Source organism: Perna viridis, chromosome 1 (genome assembly GCF_037379345.1).
Source record: "Perna viridis isolate PV_CMFRI_1.1 ecotype Kerala chromosome 1, ASM3737934v1, whole genome shotgun sequence".
Classification (NCBI taxonomy): domain Eukaryota; kingdom Metazoa; phylum Mollusca; class Bivalvia; order Mytilida; family Mytilidae; genus Perna; species Perna viridis.
This window is the reverse complement of record NC_142445.1, coordinates 5,942,819-5,963,031: the sequence shown is the minus strand read 5'-3', so window position 1 is coordinate 5,963,031 and position 20,213 is coordinate 5,942,819. Positions and strand designations below refer to the sequence as shown.

The 20,213-nt window shown below is 33.3% G+C and overlaps 1 protein-coding gene across 4 annotated transcripts in view; it reads right to left on the bottom strand.

The window, feature by feature from the left end:
- Positions 1-20,213, bottom strand: part of LOC148626994 (neuronal calcium sensor 2-like) — a 95,174-nt gene that overhangs the window by 72,580 nt on the left and 2,381 nt on the right. For all 4 annotated transcript variants that reach the window (XM_088565184.1, XM_088565230.1, XM_088565151.1 and 1 more), the window contains 2 exons: positions 18,772-18,872; positions 17,942-18,134 (listed from right to left, as the gene is read on the bottom strand). The gene's annotated coding sequence lies outside the window, so the exon portion shown is untranslated. Of the gene's footprint in view, positions 1-17,941; positions 18,135-18,771; positions 18,873-20,213 lie in introns of those variants that run through there.

Genomic DNA, 20,213 nt, shown 5'->3' with positions numbered 1-20,213 from the left:
AAATCTGTCCAAAAGTTAATTTGAATAATTTACATTCACAAATTACATTAGCAGATTATCTGTCTTACTATGTAATAATACTAAAATGAAACCAATTTCAGCTTCATAAAATAATTTCCTTGATAACACAATATTTTCCAAAACTAGATACTTATGATCAATTTGAATTTTTCCACCAATTTTACTTTGTTAAAATCACTGCTCTTCACGTCCTGTTGATTAATGATAAATTATTAATGATAGGATTAAGATATTGACAGGCTGAACACATTTAATGCTTCAGGAAACATAACTACAAGAACTAAATTCCCTAAATAAAATTAAGATATCATTCAAGGCAAAAAAAGTAGTCCCTAAAATCATCATGTGACTTGAAGACTATATCGTAATTTCATTTGCTAGAATAATAGAATATTGAGATGACTAATTGCCAGAAAAATATTTACCGGTTATAAAAGTGTTATTGAAAAGATATAAAAGGAATTACTTTTGGACTATATAGTAGGGAAGTTCCTGTGATGAACCAGGGAAATAAAGTATTTTGATTAAGAAAAACCCCCAAAATGCTTGGCTTTTATTCATGTCAGAATCTGGCTAAACCCAACAATTTAGGAGATGCATGCAGATTCTGTCCAATAGTATCAGAGGTGAAGATAATTAAAATTAGAGGCTCTCAAAGAGCCTGAATCACTCACCTGACAAACCATACCCTATTAACTAAGTAAGTAAAAGTACCATGCTTTGTTGCCATGTTTGACAAAAAATTGCTGAAAAAGAGCTTATATTGATGAAAATGCTGCAAGTTAAAAGGAGTATCTAAGCAACTGTAAAATGTTGGAAATGCCTTCAAAGTGTTTTAAGAACCTCAGGAAAAAATTTGGGCAGCTGTCCCCAATGACCTGTTATTCCACTAGGTCTGAGGGGTGTATTAACCCAGTATACATTTGCTGAAAAAGAACATAAAATGATGTTAAACCATGGCTATCCAATATTTTCATCACTGCCATTCATATCAGGAGACCATGTCTATATATAAAAAAAAAGTATCACTGAAATCAAAGCAAGTATAAAAATTAGCTGGAAAATAGCCGTCCAGAGTGATCTTTTGCCATCACCATTCAACTTAAAACATGTAGTTGCCTGAAGACGGAATCTGCACAACTAGTGAAAATGGTTGTAAAATGGAAGCCATTCTGAAAATAGCTGTCTTAAAATAGAATATCATGTTTATCTTATGGGTAGCTTTAATTTTCATTATTCTTCTACAACTGAGGAAAAAATAACAAAAAAAGCAACTGACCACTATGTTCTCTTTTTAGTAATGACGGCCATGTATTTTGACTGATGAAAAATTTTTAAGTGACCAGTTCCTGGAGGATACCCATGAAACTTGCATTAAATTTTGTTCAGTTGGTTTCAGAGAGTTTTACACATTAAAACAACAAAATATCTGTTTCAGGGGCCATAAATCCTACAACAGGCAACAAATCATTTCAAAAATTTCGGCAAAAGTCCATCTTCTGATGGTGAACAATATTATTCTCCATCAGAATTTAGCTAAATTCAAATGTTTTTTTGAGTTATTTGCAAAAAATTGTATTTTGATCCCTTTGTTCTATTTTTAGTAACAGCGGCTACATATTTTCCGAAAAAATTCGAAGTCATTTTGTGCAGGATGCCCTAAAAAATAGTAATACCAACTTTCAATAGATTGTGTACAGTAGATTCTGAGGAGAAGATTTTTGAAAGTATCAACATAAAAAACAGCAAAAAACATAAAAAAATGGCAATAACTCTAACATGGGTAAACAGATTTTCACCAAAATTTGACCATAGATAGATCTCATCATGCTGAATACTTTTATCATGTCAGAATTTGGTTAAATCCAATGGTTTTGGAGATATATGCAAAAATCTGCTGTCTGACCCCAAGTTCTATTTTTAGTAATGGCAACCATGTTTTTTAACAGATCAAAAATCCAAACGGTCATTTTGTGCAGGATACTCTAAGAAACAATCATTGTAAGTTTCATCCAAATCCATTCAGTAGTTTAAGAGAAGACATTTGAATAAATTATTAACGACGTCAGACGCCAAGTGATGGCAATAGCTCACATGGCCTATGGCCAGGTGAGACCAACAGGTAAATGACTATGACGATGACAGATGCCTAGTGATGGCAATAATAAAAATGTTTGAACTTTAAATGATCATACTATATAGCAGATTATTTTCTTGGATGCCAAATTTTGTGATTTCCTCTGTGAGTTCTGCAGTCTTCATATTTCATGTTCATAGATATGGTCATTGGAAGATAAATGTAAAATGTCTGGATTTAAATTTGGCAAATAAAGAGAAAACTAGTACCTCACACAATATTTTCCACTATGTAAAACCCAGTGATTCATTTCTTAAGATTTCTATTGAATCTTCAAAATGCAAGGGTTCCTGTGTCCACTTGTGTCCCATGATCCTGTTTTTTATCCGATAGTGCTAAAGACAGAACAGACTATCTAACATTAAGTGTTATGGAAGGCCCTGACTCATTAATATTTAGTGCTAGATGCAACACTGACTCTTTACATTTAGTGCTGTGGATGGCCTGGACTCTTCAATATTTAGTCCTACTGGCAACACTGGCTCTCTTAATATTTAGTGTTGTAGATGGCCCTGACTCTTTCATAATTAGTGCTAAAGGCAACACTGGCTCTTTACATTTAGTGCCGTGGATGGTCGTGACTGTCCTATATTTAGTGCTATAGGCAACAATGGTTCTCTAATATTTAGTAATATCAAAGACACAGGCTCTCCAACATTTAGTTCTACAGGAGACACAGACTCTCCAACATTAAGTTCTACAGGCGACACAGGCTCTCTAACATTCAGTTCTACAGAAGATACCAGCTCTCTGACATTCAGTGCTACCGAAGACGAGGGCTCTAACATTCAGTGCTACCGAAGACATAGGCTCTCCAACATTTAGTTCTACAGAAGACACAGGCTCTCTAACATTCAGTGCTACCGAAGACACAGGCTCTCTAACGTTTAGTTCCACAGAAGACACAGGCTCTCTAACGTTTAGTTCCACAGAAGACACAGGCTCTCCAACATTTAGTTTCACATAAGACACAAGCTCTCTAACATTTAGTGCTACCAAAGACACAGACTCTCTAATATTTAGTTCCACAGAAGACACAGGTTCTTCAACATTTAGTTTCACAGAAGACACAGGCTCTCCAACATTTAGTTCCACAGAAAACACAGGCTCTCTAACATCCAGTGTGATACATGACCTGGCTCTCTAACATTCAGTGCGACACATGACCTGGCTTCCTAACATTAAGTGCAATAATGACCTGGATCTCATACATTCAGTGCAATAGACCTCCTGGCTCTTTAATATTTAGTGTCTAAAGATTTCAATGATTAAAGATAATATAAGGACCTGCCTGACATCCAGACTTATCCTTTCAAAATCATCCTGCTCTAATGAGAGTAATCTGTAAGGCTTAGATATTGTATTGCTGCCTTATAGGTATGCTAGAAAGATAAATGGGCTGACTACCCTTCACAAATTACCTATTTATCAACATTTACTGAGAAAAACTATACACTTTGCAGTCCAAAACCGGATATCATAATCAAGCACTTCATGACGATACAATAATAGAAAGCAATTCCTTGAAAGTAATTACTATATCACTCTACCAACTGTTTGGATAATAGGCCCCTTAAAGATCTATTTTTTTCTGCCGTCCTCAGTGAACAAGTGAGTAAATTACAGTTTCTACATTTCTGTACCAAACATTATTACAAAATAATATAGAACAGGTTAGCTGGAGATTAGTTACACCAACAATAAATTACTTGATTTCTTTTTCATGAGCTTTCTGATTAAAGGCATCAACAACTGATGAGAGTAGATCACTAACTCGTTTAATTAATTATCATTCTTAAATTTACAATCACTACTGTAAAGACACATACAGTATCAGTTGTATATGTTACTTTACTGTCTCTTAATAAATATGATTATAGAAGATATTGCAGGCTCAACTAAACAATTCACAAAAACAGAAAAAAAATATAAAATGGCAAAATACCAAACTGCACCAAATTAAATTCTAACATCTTAATGGGGTCTTTCAACACTAATTTATCCTATCTGCAATAATTGAATTTTATCATGAAAGTAAATAAGAAAATATACAGTTATTGACATGGTAATTAGTGATCACCATCGACAGATGATATAACCTGGCTTTAACCAATAGTTTATCCTTCCTTGATTTATGACAACGTTAACTTAAAGATTCTCAGAGGAATCCACATGTTAAAAAAGATAATTGATTTGGTTTTCCCATTGCCTCCATCCATCAAACACATAATGTCCATAAAAGTATACAGAACACAGAAAATATGGAATGAAAATAATCTAGAATCCTTCTTTCTGTCAATACTGACAAATAAATCTCCTTAAATTAAGAAGCTAACAATTAAAAGTCCAGAAACAATCTGTAAATGTCATTCAAAGACCAAGTTTCAGATGTTCCCAGAACCAATAATTGGTAAGATACTATAAGAAGGTATTCTTACACAACATTCCCCATTGGATAAATTTTTAATTTGATTGGCTATTTAGCCTTGAGATGGAATCAGCATTACGTAATGGTCAAGGAAAGAAAATTGTAAATGCTGTACCAAGAACAATACTTATATGACGGATTAACTTCCCTAGAGCAAGGGGAGTGATTCCTTACTGTACTATAGACAAGTCTTGTATAGGGGGGTTAACTTCCCTAGACCAAGGGGAGTGATTCCTTACTGTTCTATAGACAAGATTTGTATACAGGGGGTTAACTTCCCTAGAGCAAGGGAAGTGATTCCTTACTGTACTACAGACAAGACTTGTATAATAAGGGATTAACTTCCCTAGAGCAAGGGGGTGATTCCTCAATGTATTATGGACAAGACTTGTATATAGGAGATTGACTTCTCTAGAGCAATGGGAGTGATTCCTTACTGTACGATAGACAAGTCTTGTGTAGGGGGGTTAACCTCCCTGGAGCAAGGGGAGTGATTCCTTACTGTACTATAGACAAGACTTGTATATACGGGATTAACTTCCCAAGAGCAAGGGGGTGATTCCTTAATGTATTATGGACAAGTTTTGTATAGGGGGGTTAACTTTCCTAGAGCAAGGAGAGTGTTTCCTTACTGTTCTATAGACAAGACTTATATATTGGGGATTGACTTCCCTAGAGCAAGGGGAGTGATTCCTTACTGTACTATAGACAAGACTTGTATAGGGGGGTTAACTTCCCTAGAGCAAGGGGAGTGATTCCTTACTGTACTATAGACAAGACTTGTATATACGGGATTAACTTCCCTAGAGCAAGGGGAGTGATTCCTTACTGTACTACAGACAAGACTTGTATAATAAGGGATTAACTTCCCTAGAGCAAGGGGGTGATTCCTCAATGTATTATGGACAAGACTTGTATATAGGAGATTAACTTCTCTAGAGCAATGGGAGTGATTCCTTACTGTACGATAGACAAGTCTTGTGTAGGGGGGTTAACCTCCCTGGAGCAAGGGGAGTGATTCCTTACTGTACTATAGACAAGACTTGTATATACGGGATTAACTTCCCAAGAGCAAGGGGGTGATTCCTTAATGTATTATAGACAAGTTTTGTATAGGGGGGTTACCTTCCCTAGAGCAAGGAGAGTGTTTCCTTACTGTTCTATAGACAAGACTTATATATTGGGGATTGACTTCCCTAGAGCAAGGGGAGTGATTCCTTACTGTACTATAGACAAGACTTGTATATATGGGATTAACTTCCCAAGAGCAAGGGGGTGATTCCTTAATGTATTATAGACAAGTTTTGTATAGGGGGGTTACCTTCCCTAGAGCAAGGAGAGTGTTTCCTTACTGTTCTATAGACAAGACTTATATATTGGGGATTGACTTCCCTAGAGCAAGGGGAGTGATTCCTTACTGTACTATAGACAAGACTTGTATATATGGGATTAACTTCCCAAGAGCAAGGGGGTGATTCCTTAATGTATTATAGACAAGTTTTGTATAGGGGGGTTACCTTCCCTAGAGCAAGGAGAGTGTTTCCTTACTGTTCTATAGACAAGACTTATATATTGGGGATTGACTTCCCTAGAGCAAAGGGAGTGATTCCTTACTGTACTATAGACAAGACTTGTATAGGGGGGTTAACTTCCCTGGAGCAAGGGGAGTGATTCCTTACTGTACTATAGACAAGTCTTGTATATAGAGATTTAACAAAGCTGACATATTATAAGTTGAAGGGAGAAACTATTTGATCATTATTGCAAGGATCCTCTAATGTTAGTTTCTATTCCTATCAATATCATCCTAAACGTGAGAATAGATCCTAGTGTTATTCCTAATAATAGCAGATTTGACCCATTATATCAGATATCCCTAACCAAATGTTTGTATACACTACATTATAATAAGATGCATGGTTCCATTGAAACTACAATGCATATATTTACATTCTTATGGAAAACTAAAAACCTAACTAGAACCATACAGCATATTCGTCAGAAAACTATAATTTCCCACTATCAGATTCCATGTTGACTAGGTAATAATCTTCTAACAAACAGTGTCTGACCTTAGGACTAACATCACTTCACAATGGCAATGATATGTCTTGATAGTAGTCAGATATTCAATGTACTGTCAAATATCACTAAATTACCATACCACTACCAAACCAGAATTCAAGGGTATCACAAGATCTATATTCTGCTCATTACAGGGAAATAAAATTTTGGCACAACATGTCCAAATGTCAGCAATAATTACAGTTGCTATTCTTTATGTCTGAGCCCATGAGACTACCAGGCTAACGACATTAAAGAGATCAAATATAGGGACCAAATAAATGGTCAATTACCTCCAATGACAGTGAATATATGCATTTTAGAAAACTGTCATATTAGCAAAATGTTTTCCTTATAAAGACAGGATTTAAGTCATCACAATAATGAAATAAAAACAAAATGGAGTAAAATTATATAAACAGTGTAATAGAACCCCTCCGTACAGTAGATATTAAGGTGACATAAAGTGGTGGTGACATAAGGTGATGAGATGTTGTGTACATTGGAGGTGACATAAGGTGAGAAGATGTTGTGTACAATGAAGGTGACATAAGGTGATGAGATGTTGTATACATTGGAGGTGACATAAGGTGATGAGGTGTTGTGTACAATGAAGGTGACTTAAGGTAATGAGATGTATACATTGGATGTGACATAAGGTGAGATAATGTTGTGTACATTGGAGGCGACTTAAGGTGACAAGATGTTGTGTACATTGGTGGTGACATAAGGTGATAAGATGTTGTGTACATTGGTGGTGACATAAGGTGATAAGATGTTGTGTACAATGGAGGTGACATAAGGTGAGAAACGTTGTGTGCATTGGTAGTGACATAAGGTGATGACATAAGGTGAGAAGATGTTGTGTACATTGGAGGTGACATAAGGTGAGAAATGTTGTGTACATTGGAGGTGACAAGGTGATGAGATGTTGTGTACATTGGAGGTGACATAAGGTGATGAGATGTTGTGTACATTGGTGGTGACATAAGGTGAGAAATGTTGTGTACATTGGAGGTGACATAAGGTGATAAGATGTTGTGTACATTGGAGGTGACATAAGGTGATAAGATGTTGTGTACATTGGAGGTGACATAAAGTGAGAAGAGGTCGTGTACATTGGAGGTGACATAAGGTGAGAAATGTTGTGTACATTAGAGGTGACATAAGGTGAAAAGAGGTTGTGTACATTGGAGGCGACATAAGGTAATAAGATATTGTGTACATTAGAGGTGAGATTAAGTAAAAGTTTCTGCTTTGAGGATGCATCATGGACCACTTCGTACCCCTTTATTTCAAAAATGGTTAATGATAAATTTATCATCATAGCATTTAAACCCTTGTATGGAGGAACAAATGGAAAAAAATATCATTGAAATTTGAAAATCTACAGATACAATTTACAAAACAAAACAAAAAATAATGCTAACACAACAAAGTTTCATGACATTTGTTTGTCTACAACTAAAGTTACCACAGGGAAAATGAAAAATTAATAACAATGCCAACAACAAAGACAACACCAATGCCAACAACAAAGGCAACACCAATGCCAACAAATATGACCACAAATTTTTGCAATTGTATAAAAATCGATTTCATGGGTAAAATTTACAATGCTTATCCATTCATCCTAAAAGTAGCAAAAATTAGTTCATTGTGAACATTGATGTATTTTTATAGTACATTGTATTAGTAGTTAGATTTAGCTAGAATTCAGTATAAATTTAAAATATTTTAGGAGTTAGGAGGGACTTCACAATAAAAAAAAAAAAACACTCTTATTTCCTAAGTACAGTCTTTGATTGGAAAGTAATACAATTGCAAATTTCAAATTTTATCTCTTGGCATGACTTTCTAACTTTCTCCAACTCATAAAACAATGGATTCAATTAATGGGGTCAAAGAAGTCAAAACTGATATTCTAATAATAATAACAAACATATAATCAAGACTTCTCAACATTAATCCACAATATAACATACTACCCAATAAACTCAAACCTAAAACATTAAACACATCAAAATATCTGACTTCTTTGGTTAAGGAAAAAGAATCCCTTAAGACAAGATAACACTTCTGGAATGATATAGCTGACAAGTATTTTTGTATCTACAGCAACTGGATGACAAGCTATCTTGATAGAATTAAATCAGTTCCATAAAGTAATGAAATTCCCTGACATAAATCCTTATAATGAAATATACAATTGACAACATACCACTATTCAGGATTGCCTAGAGAAAAGTTGCATAATCATATTATTATGTAAATAATTACAAGATGAAAAATCTGAATTGTACCAGATAGGGTCATACATGTAGAGCCATGAGGAACATGTAGAGCCATGAGAAACTAAGTCAAAAGAAATGATCAAATATAAAAAATGTACAAAAATATCTATATATATACTTTTTGTACAATATATATATCAAGGACAACATTTTTTTTAAAGTAAAGCTAAAAATCTCTTTCAAAATGTATAGTACTCTTTTGTTATATGAAGTATTGATTTGGAAAATCTCACCAAAAATAAGATAGATTTTTTGGGCATGACCCCATAAGGCCTCTTGTAACTGTAAAAAATATCTGAAATCTGATTGAAAATTGCTGGCAGGTATTTTCTGTAGGAATCTAATAAATAAACATTTTAAAATCAGACTAAAAATAAAAAAGTTTATTTTTCAAGTTGTGTGGTCCCACTTTGACCACTACAGACTGACAATGATAAATGCTATTTAAAATCTGTTAATTATTCTTAAAACAGAATTTAATAAGAAACAAATAAAAAAAAGAATTGCCAAAATTGAATGAAAAGTAAACATTCTACATCAATTCTAAATAAACACCTAATTTACCCCTTTTAGGGATCACTGACCCCATTTTAAATAGCAACCCTCCTAAAATAGCAAGTAACAATACATCAAAATTTACTGGCATTTGGTTCACTGGACCTAAAGTTATAATATGGAAATGAAAAAAAACTTACAATGCTGACAGTGACGACAACAATGACAACACTGAAAGCATTGTAACATAATAGAACCACAAGTTTTCATTTAAAAATCTTAGATTAGACAGAAGTGAAAAATATCTCATTGTTGAGCTAAAATACATCATTTTGTGTATAATTATTGACAAATCCAGCTTTCATGCATATCTTTAAATTCACTCTTGAAGCTGTGTTTGCCTACATTTTACACAGTAAAAGTTGCCCAGATCAATGGCATTTTCAAATACAAATACACATATAAAGGGATGGAGCTTCAGCATTGCCCCTACATATGCAGATGCTCTGAAACTTAATGGCTCAAAATCCTTCTGTCGTAAGTGATGTATTTCAGAAGGTTGTATGCTTATAATTAGGAAGTAATCATTTAAATTTTTAGCAGACACATTGTGTGTTTAATTGGAAGCCTTGCATATTCCTGTTAGACAATATAACAACATACCGATGCATTATTGATAAAGTCAAATGTAATCTGTCTCTCATGGGCAAAGCCTAAGATCATATTACTTGCATTCAAATACAATGTACTGATATTCAGTGAATTGAGGGGGGAACACTGAAGGTATTAACTGTTTCGGCTCCATACAGCAGCAGTTGTTGGTTTCCTCTCTGTTGCAGTTAGGCATCAAAATTCTCAAACAATTAGATAACAACACATAAAGTCATTCATATTTTCTCCACTCCTGAGAGGCTGCAGCATCTAGAGTGAAAGTATGTTTCTTAATCTTAGTATCTGAGAGGACTGGCTGCAGCATCTAGAGTGAAAGTTCGTTTCTTAATCTTAAAATTGCTAATGCAAAAATTTATGATAAAAGGGATAATTTTCAATTCCCTATTATAAAAAATTCGTTTTTAGCTAGAAGTCCAATTGTCAACATCATAAGGTGTTTACATATCACATTTGGTTAGATTTGCTCAGAAATTGTAACAATGTTTCAGATTTTAATAAAAGGAAATTCTATATAAATGAGAAATTACTACATCTAGGTTTTCAATATCTCAGGCTTGTTAAAACGTTCACAAAATTGTTCAACCAATCGAAGGAACTCACTCTTCAATACAAATGTACTTGTAAAGGATGTGCAGGTATCTCTCACCTTTTATGGTAATACTCTACACAAGGCACAGAAAGCTTGACACTCACCCAAACAAATTAACTAGACTTTTGAATAGGCTCATTCATAAGGGATATAATTATGATATTGTTGTCAAATTGTTCAGAATAGCAATTTTTGGTATTTACATTGATGCGCTCATAGGGTCTTCACATAGAAATTAAAATACTATATTTCATAAGCAGTTTTCTGCAAGATAAGAGTTGTGTCCTTATTGTATAACTTATGATATACTGTGGTTCTCAACCCCATATGGGAAGAATTGGAATTGATTTTATATACAATGGGGACATAACTTTTTGTAGATTTAAACTGGTCAGGAGCTGGCATGTCAGTTAACTGCTAGTAGCACTTAGTTTTTACATTTGTGTAATTTATATTCAGTTTCTTTATTTCCTTTGTAACAAGGGACTCAGATAAAGGGGGAAGGTTGTAATCACACCAAAGTACTTTAACTCGGACACATTTTTTGTGCCTGTCCCAAATCAGGAATTTCTGGTCTCTTTATGTCTTGCTTCATTTTCATCTTAAGTTTATTTTTTAAGTCACTTGAGTATAAAGAGGCAACTCTTTTGCTGTACCTGTGTATAATGATGTTTTGAGGACAGTTGCAGCCTGCCCTGTGATAAGAGGATTTCCTCATTGTTCATTGAAGACCATTCTGGTTGGTTGTAGTCTCTTTGACATATTCACCATACCCATTCTTGTTATATATATAATACCTCACATATCCATAACAAGAAAGTAAATTCTTATAAATAAGTAAAATTCTAAATTTTGATTATGCCTTCTTTTCTTTGCTGTGGTAACTAATTCATAGCTTAAAAAAACTTTCCATAATTATTCCACAGATTTTGGCTTCCTTATGAGTAGGAAGCACCTCCCTAAAAAAACTAACAAGATTGCTACTAGTAGCTATATGTACCCTGCTGCATGTGAAATAAAGAAGTCAATTAAAAATGGCTAGGCAATACATTTGCATACTACATTTTAGTAAAATAAGATGATTAGTCTCAGAGGTGTTGCTTCTATAACAAACGAAGGACACACAGTCTACAATATATTTATAATACATGTACTTATAATTCCAACAGTAGACACAGTCTACAATATATTTATAATACATGTACTTATAATTCTAACAGTAGAGGATGACAATTAGTGGACACCAAAATGAAACATCAAGATATCAAATGGAAGAATCAGTGATTACACAGACAAATGTCGTTCAGTATGGCATTTAAAATCAAATATTTCAATGTCATCTTCTCAAATAAAAACTTTCAGAGAGTTGATTGTAGAACATAGGAAAAAGACAACAGGATGAAGCAAACATTGGCATATAATCAATTAGTAATGATAAAGCTAAGAGATCAGTTGATTTGCTCTCAATAATTGGGGAATTTGAAGTCTCTAGACACCAAACGAAGACTGCAAAGTTTCTTATGGATTATGTAATTGATTTAAGGCTTCTTGGAACAATTATCAGGATTACTGGTGACATAAGGGAGTTATAATATCTAATTTTGAATTATGTAACTAAGAGAAAATATTTATGATGTGTTTTACACACCTAACATTCTACAGACAATAGGACAGACAAAAACATTCTCCTAAACTAATGATGTTTTTATTGACAGGAGATACATTGTACAGTAACTTATTAAAGTAGCAGACAGAAAGTGATTCATGCATGTCATAAACCCACCAAATTCAGTTATGTTTCTTGTTCAGAAACAGTTACTGATCACATAACCAGTCTTTGTTTTTTGTTTGGTTGTTGCACTTTTGATATAAAAATTTTATAGATTGTACATGAAATTTGCAATTGGTAAGAGTTATTGTTCTTGATTTGGCTTCATTTGGTTGATTTTAGTTGGAGATGAATGTATAATTTTCTAAAAAGTGCAGATTTTAATGCAGAAAAGATTATCTTTATGTGAAAGTATAGCATATGTAAACTGAAAAAGCATCATTAGTTTGAGTGAGTTTTTCTACACCATGAATCACTATACCATTGGTAGTTGATTAATATATCTAGTAACTGAATGAACGGTTTTCCTTGAAACAATATATAATGTAATCCTATAAATCATTATCTCCTCCTTTCCTTATTTTTGAATCATATGTTACAAACTAGTGAAACATAAAGCTGAAGGGGTGTGGAAACATATTTGCTCTTGCAACAGTCAACAATAATTCAAGCAATCTGTCAAATTTCTTGATAAAAGAACTCGGGCACCAATCCTGAGATCTACAAATGGGATATTCAAGATGAGAGGGGTCGGGTCATTACAAGCTACTATTTGCTCAAATTTTGCATGAAATTAACAAAATTTTCCAAAAAGGTTGGAAATTCTTACAACCATCCCTTCTGCCACTGAAACTTTTTTTCAAAAGCATAGTAATTTCAGTACTTCTATAAAAGGTAGAGTTTTTAAAGACCTTTACAAGACAAGGTCACAAGGTTTCATCTTCACCTTTGGTTTAAACAAGAGGCTCCTACCTGATCATTTTTCACCATTCAAGGGTAACAACTCTTACAAGGAGTCGTCTGAACAACTGATCCCTGGATACTTTGGTAGGCCTTATAATAAGGATCGTTTCAGCAACTGAAAGAATTTGGCTAAGCCTAACGGTTATGAAGATATAATACGCGAAAAACTACTATCTGACCCCTATGTTCTATTTTTAGTAATGGCAGCTACGTTTTTCCACAGATCATAAATCCCCACGTCAGTTCTATGCAAGATACCCCAAGGAACATTCATACCAAGTTTGATTCTAATTGGTCTGGTAGTGTCAGAGAAGATTTTTGATGGAAATAACATTAAAAATAGCAAAAAAAAACCATGGAAATAGGTCAATAACTCCAATACGGCTTAACAGATTAATACGAAAAATTGACCACAGACAGATCTCATCGTGCTGAACACTTTTACCCAAGTCAGAATTTAGCTAAACCTAAGGGTTTGGATATATATGCAAAAAACTACTGTCTGACCACATTGTTCTTTTTTAAGTAATGGCTGCCATGTTTTTTGATGGATCAAAATCCCAAATCAGTTCTATGCAGGATACCCCAAGAAATATTCATACCAAGTTCGGGTCCAATTGGTCAAATACATGTAATATCAAAGGAGAAGATTTTTGAAAGAAATAACATTAAAAATAGCAAAACAACGTCAAAAAAAGGCAATAACTCCAACATGACTTAACAGATTAAAATGAACATTTGCCCTCAGATAGATCTAATCATACTGAACACTTTTATCCAAGTCAAAATTTGGGTAAACCTAACGGATTGGATATATATGCAAAAAATTATTGTCTGACCACTGTGTTTTATTTTCAGTAACAGCGGCCATATTTTTCAACAGATCAAAAATCCCCACATCAGTTCTATGCAGGATACCCCAAGGAACATTCATATCAAGTTTGGTTCCAATTAGTCAAATAGGGTCAGAGAAAAGCAGTTTTGAAAAATTGTTAATGACGACAATGGACAACGAGGGACAATGACGGACAATGACAACAATGGACGCCAAGTGATGGCAATAGCTCACCTGCCTTTCGCCAGGTGAGCTAATAATGACAATGTCTTCTACTCATTTCTAAAACTCAGTTCTGCCCTGGTTCTATTCATTCTATGTATTCCAAGAGAAAATGATGTGAATTTATAAATCAGACTTCCATGACAACCTATTTATCTTGACAAAAATAATTAAACTGATAACAGATATTTTTTTCTTCAAAATTCAAAGCAGCACCAAATCCATTTTTTTAATTATGTGTTATTTGTATTCGGTATGATACCCAAGGGTATAATTATATAAAAGTACAGCTACTATGGTAAAGTACATAAAAACATACTTATAACACAAACAATAAATAACAGTAGAAGTTAGACAATAGCTTGATTTGGAAGGATAATGAAAGAGATATTTGGCCATTGATAGACATCTCCCACTATTATCTCACATATTGTAATTGATGTAATTACATACTACAGTTCCATTTATCTTTCAATGCTATATTTAGTCTTCCCTTATCAGTGGTACCTCCTCTTTTAAACTTTAGTATCTCCTACCCACATAATGTTTTCAAAGTTTGGGAATAACAATCAATAAGCTTAAATTTACAGTCAATACCACATGTCCAATATAGTACAAGACCTGAGTTAACCAGAAACCTGTGTAAATTAACCATATTCTGACTACCTTTGAAACATTCAGTATGCATCTGTGTAAACCAACAACTTGCTAAATCAGAACTTGTTATTCAGGAGGTATTCTGTTCAGACAGGTATATAAATATGTTCTATATTATCAAGTGAAATTCAAACTTACTGGTATAAAAGCCAAAATGACTATTAAGAAGCATTAAATACATTTGTTTCACTGTATTGATTCCTAATGTTAGTATATGGAATGAGCTTTACAATTATTAGATTTCATTACAATCATAAGGACAAAAATCAAATGACTACCCAGTATAACAAACTGTTTTATCTGCATTTTATCTTAAGTTAAATATGCATATGCTATATAAAATTGACAAAATTATTATTCATAATTTTGCTTATAATCACTTCAGTTCATTTTAATAATCATGAAACTATTTTTCATCAAACCTAAATCTGAGAGACAGACAGACAGGAAAGAGACAGACTTACTGACAAATATCCATTTGCTCTTGAAATTGTTTGTAGGGCATAAAACAGCATAACGGCTCTTTTCAAATCACTAATTCAGTGACTATTCCCATTGTATCTAACATATTTGGTTACATTTAATAAATGTTCCTGTAGAAAACTATACAGAATTACTGCTTCTGACAAACACACTAACTTAAATCTGCACCTGTAATTTACATTAGGTGCAGTTCAAGCAGATCAATTAACCCTGTTTTGATAAACTTTCTTGGCTTAAACAACATTCGTGACTTTTTAATTACACAACAATTCAAAAAGAATTTCTAACATGTTTGATCTAATAACAAAACCCAAGCTGATACCTTTATTACAGGTAAACAAACAGATAAAACGAGAGAAAGGTGTGCTCTATAACTAGATAATTACCATAAACTTTCCAAGACACCCACAGAGAGATGCAGATTATATCTGATTGCTACGGTAGTTGATTTTTTTATCTGATGAAATACTTATCTCTGGTTTTACAGTGGGTATCATGTTGTTTTGACAACAAGCTGATCAGCTAGAGTCAACATGACAAGTTAACTTACTTCTACTTTCAACAGTCTTTACTTTCTGCTCAGTTTCTTCTTGTCTATTGTTTAAGACAACCAGCACTGAGCCCTCTGGAAATATAACTATTTTCTATGAATTAGATAATCTGGACTTAAATTAAAACTGACCAAACATATTCTGGTGTATAGTAAGTTATTGAATAGTTTAACATAGGCAGATCCTTGTGGATGGCTTGCCCCACTCCTCTTATGTTCAAAATGTTTGATTATAAAGAAAAAAAATGGAAATAAATGGATCTCCTCTTTCAGCATTTCTAGATCAGCAACTAATTAATGTGGCAAAAGTAAAGGACCACTTTTCTGTGATTTTCTTCATAGAAAGGTATTTACAAGTTAAAACTATAATAAGGCTCTTTAATACATCACAAATCAATTCTACATTTGAAATCATGAAAATGGGAACTGTCCATTGAGAAAACAGTTACCTATATTAACAAATGCCATTATTGAAAGGTAATTTTGACCAAAATCATAAAATGAAAATAATAAGCCTGAGTTGTGGTCGAACCAAAAACTTTGACCACTCACAGTAATATTGGTATGACTATCAGATCAATTAGACTATAGATGATACAGATTTGTACCTTACTAAGCTATATAAGATATTAGCTGCATATATACATAAATACAATAATTAGTTGTGGGAGGGAATTATGGATAATTAACAGTCCTTGGGAAGCAAAATTGCTTCCCAACATTGATTGTACCCTCACCTGTGGTTTTAAGGCATTATTAAGATGTCAGACAATATCACTGTCCCTTGGGCAGTCAATTTACCATGATAATGACCTCTACGTAAGTTTTTATTGTATAAATTTTGTCAGATTTGAAGTTTTTTTACCAAGCACCCGGGTTCAAAATGTACAAATACATACTTCCAAGAGTGACAGGTCCTGGACTTTTTGTGCATCCTAAATAAAGGGTCCACCCAAAGAAAGTGATAAGTCCTTATTAGGCCCAATAAGAGAAAATGTTAAGTATGGTGGGTTCAGGACGTAAGTGGAGGAAATTTCTATGATCCTGCATCAGGAAATGGGGGTTCTTGACCAATGTGCATTTGTCCAACTTCTTTTTCTTGATATCCTTATATTTTCACACACCGTAAAGCCTATTAATGAGTGACCACCCACCAACAACCTCTCAACTGTAACAGAGAACAATGAGAAAACCTTTATCTTTTATGTATGATAAATCAGTGTCACTATTGTTTCAGGAAGTTAATGACACTGACAGTTAAAATACTCTAAAATACTCTAGTTTAACAAGCTAATCTACTGTTCAAAATCAACACCTTCAATCATTACCTGATGAGCATGGAGTTGTCTGACTTGTTTATACAATATATTACAGTTATAGTGAGAGATATTCATTGTCAATGTCAAGAAAACAATTTTACAGCAAGTTATTTAGTTATTTTCAGGGAATAGATTTCCTTGATTAAATGACTATCACCTGATACATTTCCTAAGTAGTTGACTGGACAATTGACAAATTTACTATCAAACATAGATTAAAATATCTATGAAATGATAAAAGTTTAAATCTACTCATTAATTGTCCAGTAAGCTACCTAAGACATTTCATAAAGTAATGATTGTACCAACTCCATTCCCTGACATGAACTATATTACTTGCTGTAAATATGACATACATGATCAGTGACAAAAAATCAAAATTACTTCTTTTAACAACTTTTCCCCCATTTTTGTTTAGATCTAAGGTAACCAAAGGAGCAGAAATAACAATAATTATAATTTCTCCATCCAGGAGACCACCCATCAATCCTCCTTTGTTGCAAAAAAAAATAGTGTTTCAAGTTCAACACTCTATAAGACAAAAACATTATATAAATTAAACCAAAAACATCAAAATTGAAGTAAATAATAATTGACACTTACCTGAAATAATCTCAAGTTAATAATAAATCACAAAACAGCTGTTTTCTGGCTGTAATTGATGAGCTTGAAATACTGCATAGTGCCAAGAACATAGCATTAAATACATTCTTCTAAATAGTTGATAAATTAACTACAGAATCAGGTGACTGTTGGAAATAAAGGTGAAAATTCTTCAGGTCGTCCTGGGTCAAACCTGTCAATGGTTAGAGAAAGAAAGGTTAATATTATCCACTTCTTTAGGATTAACATCAACCTAAAGAAAACATAAAACAAAATAAGAAAAAATGTATTTGTTTAATCTGGGATTCTGACAAGGAAAATAGGATGTTATTAAGATTATCTGTTTACCAATCAAAACATATCAGTATCTTGTCAGTGATCATGGCATTTGACAATAATAACAAATATTTTCCTTTCTTTTTCTTCATCAATAAACTTGTTTCTTTAAAAGAAGTGTCAAAATTATTTTTTTCTTATTTTCTTCAGAAATTTGATTCTAGAGAACATATTGTAGACAGCTGTTACCTACAAATGCATTTAATTCAACAGTAACAACTTTCCAATCCTGCCAGACTAAAATGACTTTTAAATTAATTTTTACTTAATGATTGACTGTAAATTAACATCATCCTTTGGGGCTCATTGCAATACTGTTGATATTCTCTGCCTTAAAGGTATTTTTTGTGAGTTTTCATTTTCATGGTTTGTCAAATTTCATAGTTGAATTTTTAGATTTTGATAAAACCTCTTGGTTTTTAAAGAAATCTGTCCATTGCATTGGGAATTTGAATTTGAGATCTGACCAAACAAAACTGTAACAATCATCATACCTGTATGAGCTTGAAGCATTTGGATTCCATAATTGAGGTTTAGATCTTATTGCCATACTTTACATCCTGGCAGACATTTCTCTCACTTTAACTGTAATCATCTAAAATGGAAATGGAGGTTCATAACAAAAATTTAAGCTCTCTAGAATTCACAGTATTGATGCCAGATAACAAAGCAGTAATCATTATATTTAAAAATTGAATATATAGAAATATGAAAATTAAATTCATGACCCATGCTCCATAAATTTTCTTCCAGCTAATTGATTTGACTTTTTCCTGTAAAATGCATGTAATGATGATAGACAGCATTGTTAGTGAACACAATGGGCAATATTTTCCAACACTATACATGTATAATTCAATAATTTTGTTAAAAAATAATTTTTAACTTTAGAAAAAGCAACAGGACCTACTTTATATCCTATCAGATTTTTGGTTTCAAGATGGCAAAGTTTTTAATTCAAAGAAAATTTATTAAATGAAATGTATATAAAAATCACTGAAAATGGATAACAATTTATATTAATGCCTTAGTACAAATGTAATCCTAAGAGAGACAACTACAGTTTGTTTTGTTTTTAGAACAGCATTTCAATTTATTAACTTAAACAAGAGATATTGGGAGCTCATTATTTCCCAGACAAAAAACATGAAATTTTCAAAGTTAGAAAGGGCAAAAACAGTGAAGGACTGAAATTCCTACTTTTTCTATGCGAGTCACCACTTGAGTGCTATAAAGGCAATTGTAGCAAATTCTGACAAAAGTGACAACATACATGTAATACTCAAATTTGAACTTGGACAAAACTTTCAAATTGTATCCATCCAACAATAAGTGAAAGATTGAGGGCACTTACAAGGAAATCTACAAGCAATAAAGAGCTTTGCAGAGTGCAGCATTATACGACAGCAGCAGTGTGGATACAATACTGGTGAGTTTTTGACACACATAAGCATAAGGACTTACTGACCATTATGGACATAACTGGTTAGGCCACAATATAGCACAAAATTTGAAATTTCAGTACTATGCAGAATATCCTGAGGAACATTCACACCAAGTTGGGTTCTAATTGGTCCAACAGTGTCAGAGGAGAAGAGCATTCAAAAATTGTTAACAGACGTCAAGTAATGGCAATAGCTTAGATGGCCTTTCAAAACTGACTTTCTTGTGTTTATCGGTGACATCACAGTCGATTTGAAGTAACATTGTCAGTGGAAATTGCTTACATTTTTTCAGTATCATGGCAGTATCCTGAGATAGAAATTATCAGGCAGTAAGACAGTGTGAGAAACGATTTTTTTTTCGAACTTGCCATCCTGGCTAGTGGAATATTGATCTTACTAGCCACATATAAATTCAACTAGCCACATTTTTTTTTCTGTACTATCATCTGTTTTCTCTTGGATTTGACTACCTTCTGCCTCTCTTTTTCTTT